The sequence below is a fragment of the Heterocephalus glaber genome, unplaced genomic scaffold (assembly GCF_053883595.1).
Source record: "Heterocephalus glaber isolate CG9 unplaced genomic scaffold, H.glaber_assembly_v1.0 deba00001586, whole genome shotgun sequence".
In the NCBI taxonomy this organism is placed as follows: domain Eukaryota; kingdom Metazoa; phylum Chordata; class Mammalia; order Rodentia; family Bathyergidae; genus Heterocephalus; species Heterocephalus glaber.
The window spans coordinates 17,277,614-17,282,836 of NW_028258364.1; the positions used below are offsets into that span (position 1 = coordinate 17,277,614).

A 5,223-nucleotide genomic window follows, 5' to 3' on the forward strand; every position below is an offset into this window, starting at 1 on the left:
CAAAAAACAAACCTCCTTCTTTTCTGGGGGAGGGGTAGTATGGGGGATTGAATTCAAGACCATGGCACTGAGCTACATCCCTAGCCCTTTTTATTTTGAGACAGGGCCTTATTAGCATCACCCAGGCTGAGCTCAAACATGTGATCCTCCAAAGTGCTGGGATTGCAGTCAAGTATTTCCAACTTTTTCAGCAATTATTCTAAGTTTACAGCAAGAAAAAACTGTTCAAAGCCTTTTCAAAAAGGTCTCTCACCTAGCCGGATGTGGTGGCGCATGCCTGTAATCTCAGCACTCAGGGGGCAGAGGCTGGAGGATCGAGGCAAGTTTGAGGCTATCCTGGGCTACATAGTGAGTTCAAGCCCAGCGTGAACTGCACAGTGAGATCCTGTTTCAAAAAAAAAAAAAAAAGTCTTTCAACTACCTACTTACTATTTCTTTAAGTGTCTGAAATTCACTTCCATAATATTAAAAATAAAGCTTATGTTCTTATAAATGATTTGTTCATGGCACATTTGTCTTCATCAGAGCCATCTGAATAGATCTGCTGAAATAACTTGTTTAAAGCTGCATCTCCCTCCAACTTCTCATTCTTTTCTTCTTTGATCTCACCAACCAATTTATCCCAATTTCTTGTATAATGAGAAGATGACGAATATCGGTTCTTTACATCTGCTATGAACTGTTTTGACGTAGGCACATCTCCTTGACCCTCTAGCTTTTCCCATCTCACAGTCTCTGAGTTTTTCATTTTAATTTCAATCTTTGTTGAAAGTACTTTAAATGTGCTCTGCTCTGGTATTATAAGATGAAGCAGTCTCAGTTTCAAATTGTAATCCTCTCCAGAAGGAAGTTTCACCAAAGCAGACAACTCCTTTTCTGAAAATTCCACATTTACATCATTCTTCTGAACATTCTTAATCATAAGTGTTATGATTACTTGAGATTCTGTTTGATACCAGTCATACTTGATTTTTGATTGAGTTCTCACCTCAGATTCTGATCCATTCTGTGCTTCTTGGCATCTTTTAATCCAGACAATAAAATTAGCATCTGCACTATCTAATTTCTGTCCTTCCGTAAAAGTTTCTAGAGCAGCAGCATAGTTTTTTTCATTATAGTCACATATCCCTTTTCTCAGCATAGTAGTGGAATTATTGAGGTTGAGTTTGAGAGAAGCTTTTGCATTAGCAACACCATCACAGTAATTCCCAAGGAGAATGTGACACTAAGTTCTTTGACAATAATACTGTGCATCATCTGGTTTCTGCTCCAAAGCCTTAGTCAGCTCCTCTAATGCCGCCTGGGGTTCCTGGTCCATCAGACTATCTGAGAAGCTCTGGAAAAACTGCTGGGCTGTTGCAGGTCCTGCTGTAGCAGCCGCCATCCCGAAGTTACTATTGCAGCTGCCTGAGACACTGCCACTGAGGTTACCAGCTCTGCCGCCCTAATATAACTAATTCTATACATGCATGTCTGTCTTGTCTCTACCCTTAAAAGATAAAATTATATAAAATAAAAAGCTAAAAAATAGTTTGTAATATATATAAATACTATATATTAATAATAACACACCAAGCAGAGTGGAGGGTATGGAGCCATATAGCAGTGGAGTCTATGTTTAAATATTTGTAAGTTATTACATATTAGAAGTAGAATAGTATAAAATGTATAAAAGAATTCTCCAAAAAAACAGCAAGGGGAATACGCAAATAAATATACTTATTTTCAGGAACTGGCTTAAGTGATTCTGGTAGATGGTGAAGCCGAAACCTACCAGATATTGGTATAATCCATTTTGATGAATGATTCCTGTATGAATTTAAACCTGTGAAAATCAGCCTCCATCCCAGGCTCGTAGGGCAGAGAAGGTGAGCCGTGTGGGCACCAGCAGCACCCTCCTACGGTGGAAATGAGAAAACACATAAACAAGCCTCAAAAATAGACTTCTAGATCACCTCCAGCAACCCCAAAGGGAAACGAGATGGAACAATCTGATACTCAACCACCTGGACTCTCTGAACTGGCAACAAAAGAGGATCTGGGAAAAATGAAATCAGAAATAATTACTCAGATAACAGCAAAGATTTTGCTCATGGTGCAAGACACGATTTATAAATCTAGAGAGGACACAGATTAAAAAATAGAGGATCTGAGGAACATGATGGAATATAAAAATAGGATACAAAGGGAATCCATAAAACAGATACAAACAGATTTCCAAGAGATTAAAAACTCCATCGAAAGACTGCACAGTAGAATGGACCAATGTGAAGATAGAATTTCATATATAGAAGATAAAATTGCAATTAGTGAGGAGGAAAAGAAAAATTGCTTTAAAATTGTAAGGGAACACGGGAAATCAATCCAGCAGGTGCTAGACGATGCAAAGAAGAATAACATAAGACTGATTGGAGTCAATGAAGAAAGTGGAGAGAGTGCAGATGACATAAAAAAAACTCTTTACAGAAATGATGACAGAAAACTTCCCAAGGAGGAGGAAAGAACGTGACATACAGATAAGTGAGGCATATAGGACTCCAGCTAGCCTTAATCAAGAAAAATCTACACATAGGTATATAATAGTTAGGATTACAGAAATCCAACAGAAGAACAAAATTCTCCAAGCAGTGAGAGAAAAGAAACAAATCACATACAAAGGAAAGCCCATCAGAATCACAGCAGACTTCTCAATACAAACCCTCAAGGCAAGAAAGAGCTTGGAGTGATGTATTTCAAGCCCTAAAGGAAAACAGCCTCCAACCCAGATTGATGTACCCTGCAAAACTATCTTTCAAAATTGATGGAGAAATAAGATACTTTCATGATGAAGAGCACCTCAGGAACTTCATGAATAGCAAACCGGCACTCCAAAAATTTTAGACAATACCCTCGGAAAAGACAATGAGGATCACAACCCCAGGAAACCCAGCAGAATGAATCCATTGGGCGTGACAAATTAAACGCGAAGGGGGAGAATCCAACAAAAAGAAAAAGTCATGACAAGGCTTTGCAAACTTTTAACTTCATCTCCCTAATGAGTGTAGAATTCAATCTTATTATTGTACTGATTAGTATTTTTCTGATTCTAGAATTTCATATCATTCTCTGTGCTATACTGGCTATTTATCATTTTCTTATGTCTACTTTTTAATTGGGTTGTCTATTAATGAGCTGTAAGAGTTCTTTATATATTCTGGTCATAGGTTATATGCATTGGAAATATGGTCTGTTTAAGGACACTTTTCCTTTTAATGATGTCATTTAAAGTTCTAAATTTGGATGGAATCTCATTTATCATTTTTTTTTCTTTTATACATCATGTCTTTTGTATCCTAGGTAGTTCTTGCCTACCCCGAATTCATAAATATTTTCCCTTATAATTTCTTCTTAAAGTTTCAAACTTTTAGGCTTTCTTATTTAGGTTCACAGATCCCTTCAAGTTATTTTCATGTATGGAAAAAAAGGGTTGAGGTTAATTTTTTATATATGGATTCCAGGTGTTCTAGTGCCGTTTGCTGAAAACACTATCTCTTCCTCGGCTCTTGAATTGAGTTTATATTCTATAAAATGCTAATGTTAAATAATCTTTCAAAGCTCAGTGGACCATATATGTGTGGTTCTATTTCTAGATTCTCTGTTTTATTCAAATGATTTATACGTCTTTCCTTACACCAAAACTGCCTTGATTACTGTAGCTTTAGAAGAAGTCTTAAAATTAGGTGCTAAACGTCTTACAACACTGTTTTTGTTTTTGTTTTTGTTCTTGTTTCTAACTTTTCTAGGTCTTTTGTCCTCCTACATAACTTTTAAATTTCAATATCCAATTCTTCATTTATACCAAGTATACACAGACTTGAATTTTTATAAATACCTTGTGTTTTGTAATCCTGCTAAATTCAAGTACAAGTTCTAGGGGCTCCTAGAGATTGCTTAGTATTTTCTCTGTAGATGATCATTTCATCTACGTATAAAGATTTTGCTTCTACCTTCCCAATCCTATCCTAGTTGTGTCATTTTATTGCCAGACTATTTTGGTGGGCCCTAGGTTTCAAAGTTTAATGGACAGGTAAAAAGTAAGCATATCTGCCCTTGTTCCCCACCTTAAGGAGAAAGCATTGTATCTTCTCCATTTATATAAGGCATTCTCGCTGGAATTATGGAGTACATGTCTTTAATCTGTTGAGAAGTTTCTGTTCTACTTCTAGTCTCCTGATAGCTTTTACCATGAACAATTGTAGAATTTAGTCCAGTACGTTTTCTCCAACTGGTGAGAGGATCATATGGCTTTTTCCTTTCCTCTGTTTAAATGATGACTTTTGGGGGTGGATCTTCTAATGGTGAACCAACACTGCCATCCCTATAACAAAACCACTTTCTACATCCTGCCAGATCTGACTTCCAATAGTTTGTTTTGTTAAACAAATTTCTATCTATGTTCATACTTTTTCTTCTATTATCTTTATCCTGTTTTAGGATTAGCACAATGTTGATTTCCTAAAATGAGGGGAGAAGTGTTCCTTCTTTTTTCTGCTTTAATTGTTTGATATAATTTATCAGTTAAAATGTTTATGAGCCTGATGTTGTCATATAGGTAGGTTTTCAAGCTAGGAATATACTTTCTTTAATAGGTGCTATTCAAATTTTGTATTTCCTCCAGAGTTAGTTTCATTAATTTGTCTTCCAAGGTACTTCTTAGAAGTTGTCAAATTTATTTCAAAACAGATTTTTATAATATGCTTTCTATATCTTTTTAAATTCTGTAAAATCTGTGGTAATGTCTCCTAGATCTTAATATTGTAATTTTAAAAATGTATAACTGATATTGTGTAACAGGAAGAAAAGGTCTAAAGGAGCAGGGGAATTGGGAGGGGTAGGGGAAGGGAAAATAGGGAAAGGAAAAAAATATGAGAAGAGGATAAAAATGGAAACAAGGTCTTTGCAAATAGGGAAGGGTGGAGGGGGTGAAGGGAGGGCAAGGGAAGTGGAAAAAAATAAGAACCAAGATACTCATGTAAAGGTACAAGATCCCAATGATGAATGTAACTGTATTTTATACCTAAAATGTACCAATAAAGTTAATGGGGAAAAAAAATCTAAACCTTTGAAAATCAAGTTATTTGCTTCCAAATGTAATGGTAGGACAAACAAAGGAAAGTATGTGTAGACATTTATATAGTAATCAATACAGTAAAGTGTTGGTGCTATACCACCCAAATAGATCAA

The 5,223-nt window shown here is 36.0% G+C and overlaps 1 pseudogene; it reads right to left on the reverse strand.

Annotated features, from left to right (window-relative positions):
• Positions 1 to 478: 478 nt before the first annotated feature.
• On the reverse strand, positions 479 to 1,384 carry LOC101701299 (protein SGT1 homolog pseudogene; annotated as a pseudogene).
• Between the last annotated feature and the right edge of the window lie 3,839 nt (positions 1,385 to 5,223).